This window comes from Tribolium castaneum, unplaced genomic scaffold (genome assembly GCF_031307605.1).
Source record: "Tribolium castaneum strain GA2 unplaced genomic scaffold, icTriCast1.1 ptg000027l, whole genome shotgun sequence".
NCBI classification, from domain to species: domain Eukaryota; kingdom Metazoa; phylum Arthropoda; class Insecta; order Coleoptera; family Tenebrionidae; genus Tribolium; species Tribolium castaneum.
The window spans coordinates 448,613-469,873 of NW_026986636.1; positions in this window are offsets into that span (position 1 = coordinate 448,613).

Genomic DNA, 21,261 nt, shown 5'->3' on the forward strand with positions numbered 1-21,261 from the left:
TTTATTAGAAGAAAAAGGAGGTGACATAAAAGTCACTGAAGTCTTCAGAGTCGATTTTAAATGCTGCATTTTCGTCTTTGTCTCAAACATTGAAAACTGAATTATATTTTTGTTCAGTAACAGTTACAGTTTTCTTATTGGTTTTTTGCTTATATCTCGAAAACAGTTACTCCTATCAATTTTTATCTTTCTTTCAAAATTAAAGCTGATAAAATTTCCTACAAAATAGTTATTTGCATTTTTCTTGTAGGACCAACCATAAGCGAGTTATAGAGTTGGATATAACTAATCTTTAACAAAAATTTGCTTTAAAATAAAATGTTTGAAAACCCGAAATTAAACTAAATTAATTAAGACTAACACTTTAGTAGAGGAAAAAGGAGAAGACATAAAAGTCACCAAAGTCTTGAGAGTCGTTTTTAGTCGTCATATTAATAACAATAACATTAATAATAATAATACTAATATTACTAAATTTGCTTTTATGCAAGCGCTTAATTAAGGTAACAGTGTCTTGCTTATATCTCGAAAACAGTTACTCCTATCAATTTTTATCTTTTTACTAAAATTAAAGCTGATAAAATTTCCTACAAAATAGTTATTTGCATTTTTTATGTAGGACTAACCATAAGCGAGATATAAGTTTGAAAATAATTAATATTAAAAAAAAAAGTGCTATAACAGAAAATGTCTCGTGATTCAAAATACACTTAATTTATTGGGTCCAATACTTTATTAGAAGAAAAAGGAGGTGACATAAAAGTCACTGAAGTTTTCAGAGTCGTTTTTAAATGCTGCATTTTCGTCTTGGTCTCAAACATTGAAAACTGTATTACATTTTTGTTCAGTAACTGTAACAGTTTTCACTTTGGTTTTTTGCTTATATCTCGAAAACAATTACTCCTATCAATTTTTATCGTTCTTTCAAAATTAAAGCTGATAAAATTTCCTACAAAATAATTATTTGCATTTCTTTTGTAAGACCAACCATAAGCGAGTTATAGAGTTGGATATAAATAATCTTTAACAAAAATTTGCTTTAAAATAAAATGTTTGAAAAACCGAAATTAAACTAAATTAATTGAGTCTAACACTTTAGTATAAGAAAAAGGAGAAGACATTAAAGTCACCAAAGTCTTCAGAGTCGTTTTTAGTCGTCATATTAATAACAATAACATTAATAATAATAATACTAATAGCACTAAATTTGCTTATATGCAAGCGCTTTATTAAGGTAACAGTTTTTTGGTTTCTTGCTTATATCTCGAAAACAGTTACTCCTATCAATTTTTATCTTTTTACTAAAACTAAAGCTGATAAAATTTCCTACAAAATAGTTATTTGCATTTTTCTTGTAGGACCAAGCATAAGCGAGTTATAGAGATGGATATAAATAATATTTAACAAAAATTTGCTTTAAAATAAAATGTTTGAAATACTGAAATTAAACTAAATTAATTGTGTCTAACACTTTAGTAGAGGAAAAAGGAGAAGACATAAAAGTCACTAAAGGTTTCAAAGTTGTCTTTAATCGTCATATTAATAACAATAACATTAATAATAATAATACTAGTAGTACTAAATTTGCTTATATGCAAACGCTTAATTAAGGTAATAGTTTTTTGGTTTCTTGCTTATATCTCGAAAACAGTTACTCCTATCAATTTTTATCTTTTTACTAAAATTAAAGCTGATAAAATTTTCTACAAAATAGTTATTTGCATTTTTCATGTAGGACTAACCATAAGCGAGATATAAGTTTGAAAATAATTAATATTTAAAGAAAAAGTGCTTTAACAGAAAATGTCTTGTGATTTAAAATACACTTAATTTAATGGGTCCAATACTTTATTAGAAGAAAAAGGAGGTGACATAAAAGTCACCAAAGTCTTCAGAGTTGTTTTTAGTACTAAATTTGCTTATATGCAAGCCCTTAATTAAGGTAACAGTTTTTTGGTTTCTTGCTTATATCTCGAAAACAGTTACTCCTATCAATTTTTATCTTTTTACTAAAATTAAAGCTGACAAAATTTCCTACAAAATAGTTATTTGCATTTTTCATGTAGGACTAACCATAAGCGAAATATAAGTTTGAAAATAATTAATATTTAAAAAAAGTGCTTTAACAGAAAATGTCTTGTGATTTAAAATACACTTAATTTATTGGGTCCAATACTTTATTAGAACAAAAAGGAGGTGACATAAAAGTCACTGAAGTCTTCAGAGTCGATTTTAAATGCTGCATTTTCGTCTTTGTCTCAAACATTGAAAACTGAATTATATTTTTGTTCAGTAACAGTTACAGTTTTCTTATTGGATTTTTGCTTATATCTCGAAAACAGTTACTCCTATCAATTTTTATCTTTTTACTAAAATTAAAGCTGACAAAATTTCCTACAAAATAGTTATTTGCATTTTTCATATAGGACTAACCATAAGCGAAATATAAGTTTGAAAATAATTAATATTTAAAAAAAGTGCTTTAACAGAAAATGTCTTGTGATTTAAAACACACTTAATTTATTGGGTCCAATACTTTATTAGAACAAAAAGGAGGTGACATAAAAATCACTGAAGTCTTCAGAGTCGTTTTTAAATGCTGCATTTTCGTTTTCGTCTCAAACATTGAAAACTGAATTACATTTGTTTTCAGTAACTGTAACAGTTTTCACTTTGGTTTTTTGCTTATATCTCGAAAACAGTTACTCCTAACAATTTTTATCTTTTTACTAAAATTAAAGCTGATAAAATTTCCTACAAAATAGTTATTTGCATTTTTCATGTAGGACTAACCATAAGCGAGATATAAGTTTGAAAATAATTGATATTTAAAAAAAAAGTGCTTTAACAGAAAATGCCTTGTGATTTAAAATACACTTAATTTATTGGGTCCAATACTTTATTAGAAAAAAAAGGAGGTGACATAAAAGTCACTGAAGTCTTCAGAGTCGATTTTAAATGCTGCATTTTCGTCTTTGTCTCAAACATTGAAAACTGAATTATATTTTTGTTCAGTAACAGTTACAGTTTTCTTATTGGATTTTTGCTTATATCTCGAAAACTGTTACTCCTATCAATTTTTATCTTTCTTTCAAAACTAATGCTGATAAAATTTCCTACAAAATCGTTATTTGCATTTTTTTTGTAGGACCAACCATAAGCGAGTTATAGAGTTGGATATAAATAATATATAACAAAAATTTGCTTTAAAATAAAATGTTTGAAAAACTGAAATTAAACTAAATTAATTGTGTCTAACACTCTAGTAGAGGAAAAAGGAGGAGACATAAAAGTCACTAAAGTCTTAGAGTTGTCTTTAGTCGTCATATTAATAACAATAACATTTATAATAACAATACTAGTAGTACTAAATTTGCTTATATGCAAGCGCTTAATTAAGGTAACAGTTGTTTTGTTTTTTGCTTATATCTCGAAAACAGTTTCTCCTATCAATTTTTACCTTTTCACCAAAATTAAAGGTGATAAAATTTCCTACAAAATAGTTATTTGCATTTTTTATGTAGAACTACCCATAAGCGAGATATAAGTTTGAAAATAATTAATAATTAAAAAAGATTGTGATTTAACAGAAAATGTTTTGTAATTTAAAATACACTTAATTTTATGGGTCCAATACTTAATTAGAAGAAAAAGGAGGTGACAGTAAATGCTGCATTTTCGTCTTCGTCTCAAACATTGAAAACTAAATTACATTTTTGTTCAGTAACAGTTACAGTTTTCTTATTGGTTTTTTGCTTATATCTTGAAAACAGTTACTCCTATCAATTTTTATCTTTTTTTCAAAATTAAAGCTAATAAAATTTTCTACAAAATAGTTATTCGCATTTTTTTTGTAGGACCAACCATAAGCGAGTTATAGAGTTGGATATAAATAATCTTTAACAAAAATTTGCTTTAAAATAAAATGTTTGAAAAACCGAAATTAAACTAAATTAATTGTGTCTAACACTTTAGAAGAGGAAAAAGAAGAAGACATAAAAGTCACCAAAGTCTTCAAAGTTGTTTTTAGTACTAAATTTGCTTATATGCAAGCCCTTAATTAAGGTAACAGTTTTTTGGTTTCTTGCTTATATCTCGAAAACAGTTACTCCTATCAATTTTTAAATTTTTACTAAAATTAAAGCAAGCTGATAAAATTTTGTACAAAATAGTAATTTGCATTTTTCATGTAGGACTAACCATAAGCGAGATATAAGTTTGAAAATAATTAATATTTAAAAAAAAAGTGCTTTAACAGAAAATGTCTTGTGATTTAAAATACACTTAATTTAATGGGTCCAATACTTTATTAGAAGAAAAAGGAGGAGGCATAAAAGTCACTGAAGTCTTCAAAGTCGATTTTAAATGCTGCATTTTTGTCTTTGTCTCAAACATTGAAAACTGAATTACATTTTTGTTCAGTAACAGTTACAGTTTTCTTATTGGTTTTTTGCTTATATCTCGAAAACAGTTACTCCTATAAAAATAAAAATAAATAAAATGTTTGAAAAACCGAAATTAAACTAAATTAATTAAGACTAACACTTTAGTAGAGGAAAAAAGAGAAGACATAAAAGTCACCAAAGTCTTGAGAGTCGTTTTTAGTCGTCATATTAATAACAATAACATTAATAATAATAATACTAATATTACTAAATTTGCTTATATGCAAGCGGTTAATTAAGGTAACAGTTTCTTGCTTATATCTCAAAAACAGTTACTCCTATCAATTTTTATCTTTTTACTAAAATTAAAGCTGATAAAATTTCCTACAAAATATTTATTTGCATTTTTTATGTAGGACTAGCCATAAGCGAGATATAAGTTTGAAAATAATTAATATTTAAAAAAAAAGTGCTTTAACAGAAAATGTCTTGTGATTTAAAATACACTTAATTTATTGGGTCCAATACTTTATTAGAAGAAAAAGGAGGTGACATAAAAGTCACTGAAGTCTTCAGAGTCGTTTTTAAATGCTGCATTTTCGTATTCGTCTCAAACATTGAAAACTGAATTACATTTTTGTTAAGTAACTGTAACAGTTTTCACTTTGGTTTTTTGCTTATATCTCAAAAACACCAAAATAGTTATTTACATTTTTCTTGTAGGACCAAGCATAAGCAAGTTATAGAGTTGGATATAAATAATATTAAACAAAAATTTGCTTTAAAATAAAATGTTTGAAAAACCGAAATTAAACTAAATTAATTGTGTCTAACACTTTAGTAGAGGAAAAAGGAGGAGACATAAAAGTCACTATAGTCTTCAGAATCGGCTTTAGTCGTCATATTAATAACAATAACATTAATAATAACAATACTATTAGTACTAAATTTGCTTACATGCAAGCGCTTAATTAAGGTAACAGTTTTTTTGTTGTTTGCTTATATCTCGAAAACAGTTACTCCTATCAATTTTTATCTTTCCTTCAAAATTAAAGCTGATAAAATTTTTTACAAAATAATTTTTTGCATTTTTTTGTAGGACCAACTATAAGCGAGTTATAGAGTTGGATATAAATAATCTTTAACAAAAATTTGATATAAAAATAAAAAAAGATAAAAATTGATAGGGGTAACTGTTTTCGAGATATAAGCAAGAAACCAAAAAACTGTTACCTTAATTAAGCGTTTGCATATAAGATAATTTAGTACTAATAGTATTATGATTATTAATGTTATTGTTAATAATATGACGACTAAAGACGACTCTGAAACCTTTAGTGACTTTTATGTCTTCTTCTTTTTCCTCTACTAAAGTGTTAGACACAATTAATTTAGTTTAATTTCAGTATTTCAAACATTTTATTTTAAAGCAAATTTTTGTTAAATATTATTTATATCCATCTCTATAACTCGCTTATGCTTGGTCCTACAAGAGAAGTGCAAATAACTATTTTGTAGGAAATTTTATCAGCTTTAATTTTAGTAGAAAGATAAAAATTGATAGGAGTAACTGTTTTCGAGATATAAGCAAGAAACCAAAAAACTGTTACGTTAATTAAGCGCTTGCATATAAGCAAATTTAGTACTAAAAACAACTCTGAAGACTTTGGTGACTTTATGTCTTCTTTTTCCTCTACTAAAGTGTAAGACCCAATTAATTTAGTTTAATATCGGTTTTTCAAACATTTTATTTTAAAGCAAATTTTTGTTAAAGATTATTTATATCCAACTCTATAACTCGCTTATGGTTGGTCCTACAAGAAAAATGCAAATAACGATTTTGTAGGAAATTTTATCAGCTTTAATTTTGAAAGAAAGATAAAAATTGATAGGAGTAACAGTTTTCGAGATATAAGCAAGAAACCAATAAGAAAACTGTAACTGTTACTGAACAAAAATGTAATTCAGTTTTCAATGTTTGAGACGAAGACGAAAATGCAGCATTTAAAATCGACTCTGAAGACTTCAGTGACTTTTATGTCACCTCCTTTTTCTTCTAATAAAGTATTGGACCCAATAAATTAAGTGTATTTTAAATCACAAGACATTTTCTGTTAAAGCACTTTTTTTTTTAATATTAGTTATTTTCAAACTTATATCTCGCTTATGGTTAGTCCTACATAAAAAATGCAAATTACTATTTTGTAGGAAATTTTATCAGCTTTAATTTTAGTAAAAAGATAAAAATTGATAGGAGTAACTGTTTTCGAGATATAAGCAAGAAACCAAAAAACTGTTAACTTAATTAAGCGTTTGCATATAAGCAAATTTAGTACTATTAGTATTATTATTATTAATGTTATTGTTATTAATATGACGATTAAAGACGACTCTGAAACCTTTAGTGACTTTTATGTCTTCTTCTTTTTCCTCTACTAAAGTGTTAGACACAATTAATTTAGTTTAATTTCAGTATTTCAAACATTTTATTTTAAAGCAAATTTTTGTTAAATATTATTTATATCCATCTCTATAACTCGCTTATGCTTGGTCCTACAAGAATAATGCAAATAACTATTTTGTAGGAAATTTTATCAGCTTTAATTTTAGTAAAAAGATAAAAATTGATAGGAGTAACTGTTTTCGAGATATAAGCAAGAAACCAAAAAACTGTTACCTTAATAAAGCGCTTGCATATAAGCAAATTTAGTACTATTAGTATTATTATTATTAATGTTATTGTTATTAATATGACGACTAAAAACGACTCTTAAGACTTTGGTGACTTTTATGTCTTCTTCTTTTTCCTATACTAAAGTGTTAGACTCAATTAATTTAGTTTAATTTCGGTTTTTCAAACATTTTATTTTAAAGCAAATTTTTGTTGAAGATTATTTATATCCAACTCTATAACTCGCTTATGGTTGGTCCTACAAGAAAAATGCAAATAACGATTTTGTTGGAAATTTTATCAGCTTTAATTTTGAAAAAAAGATAAAAATTGATAGGAGTAACTGTTTTCGAGATATAAGCAAAAAACCAATAAGAAAACTGTGACTGTTACTGAACAAAAATGTAATTCAGTTTTCAATGTTTGAGACGAAGACGAAACTGCAGCATTTAAAAACGACTCTGAAGACTTCAGTGACTTTTATGTCACTTTCTTTTTCTTCTAATAAAGTATTAGACCCAATAAATTAAGTGTATTTTAAATCACAAGACATTTTCTGTTAAAGCACTTGTTTTTTAAATATTAATTATTTTCAATCATATATCTCGCTCATGGTTAGTCTTACGTGAAAAATGCAAATAACTATTTTGTAGAAAATTTTATCAGCATTAATTCAAGTAGAAAGATAAAAATTGATAGGAGTAACTGTTTTCGAGATATAAGCAAGAAACCAAAAAACTGTTACCTTAATAAAGCGCTTGCATATAAGCAAATTTAGTACTATTAGTATTATTATTATTAATGTTATTGTTACTAATATGACGACTAAAAACGACTCTGAAGACTTTGGTGACTTTTATGTCTTCTCCTTTTTCCTATACTAAAGTGTTAGACTCAATTAATTTAGTTTAATTTCGGTTTTTCAAACATTTTATTTTAAAGCAAATTTTTGTTAAATATTATTTATATCCAACTCTATAACTCGCTTATGGTTGGTCCTACAAGAAAAATGCAAATAACTATTTTGTAGAAAGCTTTATCAGCTTTAATTTTAAAAGAAAGATAAAAATTGATAGGAGTAACTGTTTTCGAGATATAAGCAAGAAACCAAAAAACTGTTACCTTAATAAAGCGCTTGCATATAAGCAAATTTAGTACTATTAGTATTATTATTATTAATGTTATTGTTATTAATATGACGACTAAAAACGACTCTCAAGACTTTGGTGACTTTTATGTCTTCTTCTTTTTCCTATACTAAAGTGTTAGACTCAATTAATTTAGTTTAATTTCGGTTTTTCAAACATTTTATTTTAAAGCAAATTTTTGTTGAAGATTATTTATATCCAACTCTATAACTCGCTTATGGTTGGTCTTACAAAAGAAATGCAAATAACTATTTTGTAGGAAATTTTATCAGCTTTAATTTTAGTAAAAAGATAAAAATTGATAGGAGTAACTGTTTTCGAGATATAAGCAAGAAACCAAAACACTGTTACCTTAATTAAGCGTTTGCATATAAGCAAATTTAGTACTATTAGTATTATTATCATTAATGTTATTGTTATTAATATGACGACTAAAGACGACTCTGAAACCTTTAGTGACTTTTATGTCTTTTTCTTTTTCCTCTACTAAAGTGTTAGACACAATTAAATTAGTTTAATTTCAGTTTTTCAAACAAGTTATTTTAAAGCAAATTTTTGTTAAATATTATTTATATCCAACTCTATAACTCGCTTATGGTTGGTCCTACATGAAAAATGCAAATAACGATTTTGTAGGAAATTTTATCGGCTTTAATTTTGAAATAAAGATAAAAATTGATAGGAGTAACAGTTTTCGAGATATAAGCAAAAAACCAATCAGAAAACTGTAACTGTTACTGAACAAAAATGTAATTCAGTTTTCAAAATCGACTCTGAAGACTTCAGTGACTTTTATGTCACCTCCTTTTTCTTCTAATAAAGTATTGGACCCAATAAATTAAGTGTATTTTAAATCACAAGACATTTTCTGTTAAAGCACTTTTTTTTAAATATTAGTTATTTTCAAACTTATATCTCGCTTATGGTTAGTCCTACATGAAAAATGCAAATTACTATTTTGTAGGAAATTTTATCAGCTTTAATTTTAGTAAAAGATAAAAATTGATAGGAGTAACTGTTTTCGAGATATAAGCAAGAAACCAAAAAACTGTTAACTTAATTAAGCGTTTGCATATAAGCAGATTTAGTACTATTAGTATTATTATTATTAATGTTATTGTTATTAATATGACGACTAAAGACGACTCTGAAACCTTTAGTGACTTTTATGTCTTTTTCTTTTTCCTCTACTAAAGTGTTAGACACAATTAAATTAGTTTAATTTCAGTTTTTCAAACAAGTTATTTTAAAGCAAATTTTTGTTAAATATTATTTATATCCAACTCTATAACTCGCTTATGGTTGGTCCTACATGAAAAATGCAAATAACGATTTTGTAGGAAATTTTATCGGCTTTAATTTTGAAATAAAGATAAAAATTGATAGGAGTAACAGTTTTCGAGATATAAGCAAAAAACCAATAAGAAAACTGTAACTGTTACTGAACAAAAATGTAATTCAGTTTTCAAAATCGACTCTGAAGACTTCAGTGACTTTTATGTCACCTCCTTTTTCTTCTAATAAAGTATTGGACCCAATAAATTAAGTGTATTTTAAATCACAAGACATTTTCTGTTAAAGCACTTTTTTTTAAATATTAGTTATTTTCAAACTTATATCTCGCTTATGGTTAGTCCTACATGAAAAATGCAAATTACTATTTTGTAGGAAATTTTATCAGCTTTAATTTTAGTAAAAGATAAAAATTGATAGGAGTAACTGTTTTCGAGATATAAGCAAGAAACCAAAAAACTGTTAACTTAATTAAGCGTTTGCATATAAGCAGATTTAGTACTATTAGTATTATTATTATTAATGTTATTGTTATTTATATGACGACTAAAAACGATTCTGAAGACTTTGGTGACTTTTATGTCTTTTTCTTTTTTCTCTACTAAAGTGTTAGACACAATTAATTTAGTTTAATTTCAGTATTTCAAACATTTTATTTTATATCAAATGTTTGTTAAAGATTATTTATATCCAACTCTATAACTCGCTTATGGTTGGTCCTACAAGAAAAATGCAAATAACTATTTTGTAGAAAGCTTTATCAGCTTTAATTTTAAAAGAAAGATAAAAATTGATAGGAGTAACTGTTTTCGAGATATAAGCAAAAAACCAATAAGAAAACTGTAACAGTTACTGAACAAAAATGTAATTCAGTTTTCAATGTTTGAGACGAAGACGAAAATGCAGCATTTACAAACGACTCTAAAGACTTCAGTGACCTTTCTGTCACCTCTTTTTTCTTCTAATAAAGTATTGGACCCAATAAATTAAGTGTATTTTAAATCACAAGACATTTTCTGTTGAAGCACTTTTTTTAAATTTTAATTATTTTCAAACTTATATCTCGCTTATGGTTAGTCCTACATTAAAAATGCAATTAACTATTTTGTAGGAAATTTTATCAGCTTTAATTTTAGTAAAAAGATAAAAATTGATAGAAGTAACTGTTTTCGAGATATAAGCAAGAAACCAAAAAATTGTTACCTGAATTAAGCGTTTGCATGTAAGCAAATTTAGTACTATTAGTATTATTATTATTAATGTTATTGTTATTAATATGACGATTAAAAACAATTCTGAAGACTTTGGTGACTTTTATGTCTTTTTCTTTTTTCTCTACTAAAGTGTTAGACACAATTAATTTAGTTTAATTTTAGTATTTCAAACATTTAATTTTTAAGCAAGTTTTTGTTAAATATTATTTATATCCAACTTTATAACTCGCTTATGGTTGGTCCTACAAGAAAAATGCAAATAACTATTTTGTAGGAAATTTTATCAGCTTTAATTTTAGTAAAAAGATAAAAATTGATAGAAGTAACTGTTTTCTAGATATAAGCAAGAAACCAAAAAACTGTTACCTTAATAAAGCTCTTGCATATAAGCAGATTTAGTACTATTAGTATTATTATTATTAATGTTATTGTTATTTATATGACGACTAAAAACGATTCTGAAGACTTTGGTGACTTTTATGTCTTTTTCTTTTTCTCTACTAAAGTGTTAGACACAATTAATTTAGTTTAATTTCAGTATTTCAAACATATTATTTTTAAGCAAGTTTTTGTTAAATATTATTTATATCCAACTTTATAACTCGCTTATGGTTGGTCCTACAAGAGAAATGCTAAAAACTATTTTGTAGGAAATTTTATCAGCTTTAATTTTGAAGAAAAGATAAAAATTTATAGGAGTAACTGTTTTCGAGATATAAGCAAAAAACCAAAGTGAAAATTGTAACCGTTACTGAACAAAAATGTAATTCAGTTTTCAATGTTTGAGACGAAGACGAAAATGCAGCATTTAAAAACGACTCTGAAAACTTCAGTGACTTTTAAGTCACCTCCTTTTTTTTCTAATAAAGTATTGGACCCAATAAATTAAGTGTATTTTAAATCACAAGACATTTTCTGTTAAAGCACATTTTTTTTAAATATTGATTATTTTCAAACTTACATCTCGCTTATGGTTAGTCCTACATAAAAAATGCAAATAACTATTTTGTTGGAAATTTTATCAGCTTTAATTTTAGTAAAAAAATAAAAATTGATAGGAGTAACTGTTTTCTAGATATAAGCAAGAAACCAAAAAACTGTTAACTTAATTAAGCGTTTGCATATAAGCAAATTTAGTACTATTAGTATTATTATTATTAATGTTATTGTTATTAATATGACGATTAAAGACGACTCTGAAATCTTTAGTGACTTTTATGTCTTCTTCTTTTTCCTCTACTAAAGTGTTAGACACAATTAATTTAGTTTAATTTCAGTATTTCAAACTTTTTATTTTAAAGCAAATTTTTGTTAATTATTATTTAAATCCATCTCTATAACTCGCTTATGCTTGGTCCTACAAGAAAAATGCAAATAACTATTTTGTAGGAAATTTTATCAGCTTTAATTTTAGTAAAAAGATAAAAATTGATAGGAGTAACTGTTTTCGAGATATAAGCAAGAAACCAAAAAACTGTTACCTTAATAAAGCGCTTGCATATAAGCAGATTTAGTACTATTAGTATTATTATTATTAATGTTATTGTTATTAATATGACGACTAAAAACGATTCTGAAGACTTTGGTGACTTTTATGTCTTTATCTTTTTTCTCTACTAAAGTGTTAGACACAATTAATTTAGTTTAATTTCAGTATTTCAAACATATTATTTTTAGGCAAGTTTTTGTTAAATATTATTTATATCCAACTTTATAACTCGCTTATGGTTGGTCCTACAAAAGAAATGCAAATAACTATTTTGTAGGAAATGTTATCAGCTTTAATTTTGAAAGAAAGATAAAAATTGATAGGAGTAACTGTTTTCGAGATATAAGCAAAAAACCAAAGTAAAAACTGTTACCGTTTCAGAACAAAAATGTAATTCAGTTTTCAATGTTTGAGACAAAGACGAAAATGCAGCATTTAAAATCGACTCTGAAGACTTCAATGACTTATATGTCACCCCCTTTTTTTTCTAATAAAGTATTGGACCTAATAAATTAAGTGTATTTTATATCACAAGACATTTTCTGTTAAAGCACTTCTTTTTTAAATATTAATTATTTTCAATCTTATATCTCGCTTATGGTTAGTCCTACATAAAAAATGCAAATAACTATTTTGTAGGAAATTTTATCAGCTTGAATTTTAGTAAAAAGATAAAAATTGATAGGAGTAACTGTTTTCGAGATATAAGCAAGAAACCAAAACACTGTTACCTTAATTAAGCGTTTGCATATAAGCAAATTTAGAACTATTGGTATTATTATTATTAATGTTATTGTTATTAATATGACGATTAAAGACGACTCTGAAATCTTTAGTGACTTTTATGTTTTCTTCTTTTTCCTCTACTAAAGTGTTAGACACAATTAATTTAGTTTAATTTCAGTGTTTCAAACATTTTATTTTAAAGCAAATTTTTGTTAAATATTATTTAAATCCATCTCTATAACTCGCTTATGCTTGGTTCTACAAGAAAAATGCAAATAACTATTTTGTAGGAAATTTTATCAGCTTTAATTTTAGTAAAAAGATAAAAATTGATAGGAGTAACTGTTTTCGAGATATAAGCAAGAAACCAAAAAACTGTTACCTAATAAAGCGCTTGCATATAAGCAGATTTAGTACTATTAGTGTTATTATTATTAATGTTATTGTTATTAATATGACGACTAAAAACGATTCTGAAGGCTTTGGTGACTTTTATGTCTTTTTCTTTTTTCTCTACTAAAGTGTTAGACACAATTAAATTAGTTTAATTTCAGTATTTCAAACATTTTATTTTAAAGCAAATTTTTGTTAAATATTATTTAAATCCATCTCTATAACTCGCTTATGCTTGGTCCTACAAGAAAAATGCAAATAACTATTTTGTAGGAAATTTTATCAGCTTTAATTTTAGTAAAAAGATAAAAATTGATAGGAGTAACTGTTTTCGAGATATAAGCAAGAAACCAAAACACTGTTACCTTAATTAAGCGTTTGCATATAAGCAAATTTAGTACTATTGGTATTATTATTATTAATGTTATTGTTAATAATATGACGATTAAAGACAACTTTGAAACCTTTAGTGACTTTTATGTCTTCTTCTTTTTTCTCTACTAAAGTGTTAGACACAATTAAATTAGTTTAATTTCAGTTTTTCAAACATTTTATTTTAAAGCAAATTTTTGTTAAATATTATTTATATCCAACTCTATAACTCGCTTATGGTTGGTCCTACAAGAAAAATGCAAATAACTATTTTGTAGGAAATTTTATCAGCTTTAATTTTGAAAGAAAGATAAAAATTGATAGGAGTAACTGTTTTCGAGATATAAGCAAGAAACCAAAAAACTGTTACCTAATAAAGCGCTTGCATATAAGCAGATTTAGTACTATTAGTGTTATTATTATTAATGTTATTGTTATTAATATGACGACTAAAAACGATTCTGAAGGCTTTGGTGACTTTTATGTCTTCTTCTTTTTCCTCTACTAAAGTGTTAGACACAATTAATTTAGTTTAATTTCAGTATTTCAAACATTTTATTTTAAAGCAAATTTTTGTTAAATATTATTTAAATCCATCTCTATAACTCGCTTATGCTTGGTCCTACAAGAAAAATGCAAATAACTATTTTGTAGGAAATTTTATCAGCTTTAATTTTAGTAAAAAGATAAAAATTGATAGGAGTAACTGTTTTCGAGATATAAGCAAGAAACCAAAACACTGTTACCTTAATTAAGCGTTTGCATATAAGCAAATTTAGTACTATTGGTATTATTATTATTAATGTTATTGTTAATAATATGACGATTAAAGACAACTTTGAAACCTTTAGTGACTTTTATGTCTTCTTCTTTTTTCTCTACTAAAGTGTTAGACACAATTAAATTAGTTTAATTTCAGTTTTTCAAACATTTTATTTTAAAGCAAATTTTTGTTAAATATTATTTATATCCAACTCTATAACTCGCTTATGGTTGGTCCTACAAGAAAAATGCAAATAACTATTTTGTAGGAAATTTTATCAGCTTTAATTTTGAAAGAAAGATAAAAATTGATAGGAGTAACTGTTTTCGAGATATAAGCAAAAAACCAAAGTAAAAACTGTTACCGTTTCAGAACAAAAATGTAATTCAGTTTTCAATGTTTGAGACGAAGACGAAAATGCAGCATTTAAAATCGACTCTGAAGACTTCAGTGACTTTTATGTCACTCTCTTTTTCTTCTAATAAAGTATTAGACCCAATAAATTAAGTGTATTTTAAATCACAAGACATTTTCTGTTAAAGCACTTTTTTTTTAAATATTAATTATTTTCAATCATATATCTCGCTTATGGTTAGTCTTACATAAAAAATGCAAATAACTATTTTGTAGGAAATTTTATCAGCTTTAATTTTAGTAAAAAGATAAAAATTGATAGGAGTAACTGTTTTCGAGATATAAGCAAGAAACCAAAAAACTGTTACCTTAATAAAGCGCTTGCATATAAGCAAATTTAGTACTATTAGTATTAATATTATTAATGTTATTGTTATTAATATGACGACTAAAAACGACTCTGAAGACTTTGGTGACTTTTATGTCTTCTCCATTTTCCTATACTAAAGTGTTAGACTCAATTAATTTAGTTTAATTTCGGTTTTTCAAACATTTTATTTTAAAGCAAATTTTTGTTAAATATTATTTATATCCAACTCTATAACTCGCTTATGGTTGGTCCTACAAGAAAAATGCAAATAACTATTTTGTAGGAAATTTTATCAGCTTTAATTTTGAAAAAAAGATAAAAATTGATAGGAGTAACTCTTTTCGAGATATAAGCAAAAAACCAATAAGAAAACTGTGACTGTTACTGAACAAAAATATAATTCAGTTTTCAATGTTTGAGACGAAGACGAAACTGCAGCATTTAAAAACGACTCTGAAGATTTCAGTGACTTTTATGTCACTTTCTTTTTCTTCTAATAAAGTATTAGACCCAATAAATTAAGTGTATTTTAAATCACAAGACATTTTCTGTTAAAGCACTTTTTTTTTAAATATTAATTATTTTCAATCATATATCTCGCTTATGGTTAGTCTTACATGAAAAATGCAAATAACTATTTTGTAGGAAATTTTATCAGCTTTAATTTTAGTAAAAAGATAAAAATTGATAGGAGTAACTGTTTTCGAGATATAAGCAAGAAACCAAAAAACTGTTACCTTAATAAAGCGCTTGCATATAAGCAAATTTAGTACTATTAGTTTTATTATTATTAATGTTATTGTTATTAATATGTCGACTAAAAACGACTCTGATGACTTTGGTGACTTTTATGTCTTTTCCTTTTTCCTATACTAAAGTGTTAGACTCAATTAATTTAGTTTAATTTCGGTTTTTCAAACATTTTATTTTAAAGCAAATTTTTGTTAAATATTATTTATATCCAACTCTATAACTCGCTTATGGTTGGTCCTACAAAAAATGCAAATAACTATTTTGTAGGAAATTTTATCAGCTTTAATTTTGAAAAAAAGATAAAAATTGATAGGAGTAACTGTTTTCGAGATATAAGCGAGAAACCAAAAAACTGTTACTTTAATTAAGCGTTTGGATATAAGCAAATTTAGTACTATTAGTATTATTATTATTAATGTTATTGTTATTAATATGACGACTAAAGACGACTCTGAAACATTTAGTGACTTTTATGTCTTCTCCTTATTCCTCTACTAAAGTGTTAGACACAATTAATTTAGTTTAATTCCGGTTTTTCAAGCATTTTATTTTAAAGCAAATTTTTGTTAAATATTATTTATATCCAACTCTATAACTCGTTTATGCTTGGTCCTACAAGAAAAATGTAAATAACTATTTTGTTGGAAATTTTATCAGCTTTAATTTTGAAAAAAAGATAAAATTTGATAGGAGTAACTGTTTTCGAGATATAAGCAAAAAACCAATAAGAAAACTGTAACTGTTACGGAACAAAAATGTAATTCAGTTTTCAATGTTTGAGACGAAGTCAAAAATGCAGCATTTAAAAACGACTCTGAAGACTTCAGTGACTTTTATGTCACCTCCTTTTTCTTCTAATAAAGTATTGGACCCAACAAATTAAGTGTATTTTAAATCACAAGACATTTTCTGTTAAAACACTTTTTTTTAATTAATAATTATTTTCAAACTTATATCTCGCTTATGGTTAGTTCTACATGAAAAATGCAAATAACTATTTTGTAGGAAATTTTATCACCTTTAATTTTGGTGAAAAAGTAAAAATTGATAGGAGTAACTGTTTTCGAGATATAGGCAAAAAACAAAAAAACTGTTACCTTAATTAAGCGCTTGCATATAAGCAAATTTAGTACTACTAGTATTGTTATTATAAATGTTATTGTTATTAATATGACGACTAAAGACAACTTTAAGACTTTAGTGACTTTTATGTCTCCTCCTTTTTCCTCTACTAAAGTGTTAGACACAATTAATTTAGTTTAATTTCGGTTTTTCAAACATTTTATTTTAAAGCAAATTTTTGTTAAATATTAAAAACTATAAAATGGCTTAGATTGCCTAAAAACACAGATCACACATGATCTTTTGCATAAAAATGAGAAAACGCTCATGTAACACACAAAATAAGCTCCATTTTTCCTTTTTAAAAGTATTATTATTATTATTACTTTTGTTACTATTACTATTATTATTATTATTATTATTATTATTATTATTATTATTATTATTATTATTAATATTATTATTATTATTATTATTATTATTATTATTAAAAACTTATATTAAACAGACAGAAAACGTCGTATTCTGACACAACTTAAAACACAGATCACACATGATCTTTTGCATAGAAATGAGAAAACGCTCATATAACACAAAATAAGCTTCATTTTGGCTTAGAAAACTAAGCTTACTTTTACTACTACTATTATTTTTATTTTTATTATTATTATTATTATTACTATTATTATTAATATTATTATTATTATTATTATTATTATTATTATTATTATTATTATTATTATTATTATTATTATTATTATTATTATTATTATTAATATTATTATTATTAAAGACCTATTATAACTTTTGTATAGTAAATGTTTTTATACCAGTTTTAAAATGAGTTATTAATTTTAGACAATTTTTGCCTAAAAACAGATCACAGATGATCTCTTGCATAGAAACGAGAAAACGCTCAGATAACACAAAATAAGCATCATTTTTGCTTAGAAAAACTAAGCTTTAATTTAGAAAGAAATTTATTATTATAAGTATTATTATCATTATTATTATTATTATTATTATTATTATTGTTTCTTTTATTACTATTATTATTATTATTATTATTATTATTATTATTATTATTAACTTTTGTATAGTAAATGTTTTTATACCAGTTTTAAAATGAGTTATTAATTTTATTCAATTTCTTGCCTAAAAACACAGATCACAGATGATCTCTTGCATAGAAATGAGAAAACGCTCATATAACACACAAAATAAGCATCATTTTTGCTTAGAAAAACTAAGCTTTAATTTAGAAAGAAATTCATTATTATAAGTATTATTATCATTATTATTATTATTATTATTATTATTATTATTATTATTATTATTATTATTATTATTATTATTATTATTACTATTATTATTATTATTATTATTATTACTATTATTATTATTATTATTATTAACTTTTGTATAGTTAATGTTTTTATACCAGTTTTAAAATGAGTTATTAATTTTAGACAATTTCTTGCCTAAAAATACAGATCACAGATGATTTCTTGCATAGAAATGAGAAAGCGCTCATATAACACACAAAATAAGCTTCATTTTTGCTTAGAAAACTAAGCTTACTTTTATTTCTATTATTATTTTTATTATTATTATTATTATTATTATTATTATTATTATTATTATTATTATTATTATTATTATTATTATTATTATTATTATTATTATTATTATTGTTATTATTATTATTATTATTATTATTATTATTGTTATTATTATTATTATTATTAAAAACTTATATTAAACAGACAGAAAACGTCGTATTCTGACACAAAAAAACGAATTACGTTATAGACTTGACGAGAACGGCGTATCTCGGACTCTTATAGGACTCTTATAGGGTCAAAAATTATCAGTTTGGATTAAAACAAATTATTTTTGTTGACTCTCAGTCTGAATTGTTCATCAGTTCAAACAAAAACGGCTTACTTTAGACGATCTTTTGCTTTGAACAAGAAAACTTACATCGAACAGACTAAAAACGTATTAATCTGGCATAAAAGAGCAATTTATGTATCACTTTGGATAAAAGCAGCTAATCCTATTCGTTTCATTGCTTAAAATAGACAAAATTGTTAATAAATCTAACAAAAACGCTGTATTCTAGCACAAAATACTAATTACATTATAGTTTCGACGAGAATAGCTTATTTGGAATGATTCTATGCTTCCAAACGAGTAAATTTTTAATAAACAGATGCCAAACATCATGTTTTGTCCTATAAAGACATTTTATATTGCAGTTTGTATTAAAACAAAATATTTTCGTTGATTCTTTGTTAGAAGCAGCAAACCTAACATTAAAGAATCTGAAAACTTTGTATTCGGACACAAACCACCGAATTTTGTTTCAGTTTAGACAAAAACGGTTGATTTTCGATAATATTTTGCTTTGAACAAGAAAGCTTATATCAAACTGACTAAAAACGTCTTATTTTAGCACAAAACAAAAGATTTGCGTTATAGTCTTAAAGCTGATTCATGCCACAGTTTGGATAAAAAACAATTATTTTTGTTAATTCATTGTTACAAACAAGAAACCTTACATCAAAGAAACTGAAAACCCCTTATTTAGGCACAGAAATTCGAATTACGTTTCAGTCTGGACAAAAACTTAATAAAACTTAATGAAAACTTTAAATTTCGTCTCAAAGAAATAATTTACGTTATAGTTTTGACCAGAACTGTTAATTTCAAACGATTTTATGCCCCCAAACGAGAAAACTTTCACTAAACAGATGCCAAACGTCTTAGTTCGTTTTATAAAAACGACATGTTACAGTTTAAACAAAAAAATTATTTTCGTTGTTGTGTCAAAATAATTTATTTCGAATGATTCAATGGAGCGAACTGTAACTGTTACTGAACAAAAATGTAATTCAGTTTTCAATGTTTGAGACGAAGACGAAAATGCAGCATTTAAAATCGACTCTGAAGACTTCAGTGACTTTTATGTCACCTCCTTTTTCTTCTAATAAACTATTGGACCCAATAAATTAAGTGTATTTTAAATCCCAAGGCATTTTCTGTTAAAACACTTTTTTTTTAAATATTAATTATTTTCAAACTTATATCTCGCTTATGGTTAGTCCTACATGAAAAATGCAAATAAGTATTTTGTAGGAAATTTTATCAGCTTTAATTTTAGTGAAAAGATAAAAATTGATAGGAGTAACTGTTTTCGAGATATAAGCAAGAAACCAAAAAACTGTTACCTTAATTAAGGGCTTACATATAAGCAAATTTAGTACTAAAAACCACTCTGAAGACTTTGGTGACTTTTATGTCACCTCCTTTTTCTTCTAATAAAGTATTGAACCCATTAAATTAAGTGTATTTTAAATCACAAGACATTTTCTGTTAAAGCACTTTTTCTTTAAATATTAATTATTTTCAAACTTATATCTCGCTTATGGTTAGTTCTACATAAAAAATGCAAATAGCTATTTTGTAGGAAATTTTATCAGCTTTAATTTTAGTAGAAAGATAAAAATTGATAGGAGTAACTGTTTTCGAGATATAAGCAAGAAACTGTTATCTTAATTAAGCGCTTGCATATAAGCAAATTTAGTAATATTAGTATTATTATTATTAATGTTATTGTTATTAATATGACGATTAAAAACGACTCTCAAGACTTTGGTGACTTTTATGTCTTCTCCTTTTTCCTATACTAAAGTGTTAGACTCAATTTATTTAGTTTAATTTCGGTTTTTCAAACATTTTATTTTAAAGCAAATTTTTGTTAATGATTATTTATATCCAACACTATAACTCGCTTATGGTTGGTCTTACAAAAAAAATGCAAATAACTATTTTGTAGGAAATTTTATCAGCTTTAATTTTGAAAAAAAGATAAAAATTGATAAGAGTAATTGTTTTCGAGATATAAGCAAAAAACCAAAGTGAAAACTGTTACAGTTACTGAACAAAAATGTAATTCAGTTTTCATTGTTTGAGACGAAGACGAAAATGCAGCATTTAAAAACGACTCTTAAAACTTTAGTGACTTTTATGTCACCTCCCTTTCCTTCTAATAAAGTATTGGACCCAATAAATTAAGTGTATTATAAATCACAAGACATTTTCTGTCAAACACTTTTTTTTTAAATATTAATTATTTTCAAACTTATATCTCGCTTATGGTTAGTCCTACATAAAAAATGCAAATAACTATTTTGTAGGAAACTTAATCAGCTTTAATTTTTGTAAAAAGATAAAAATTGATAGGAGTAACTGTTTTCGAGATA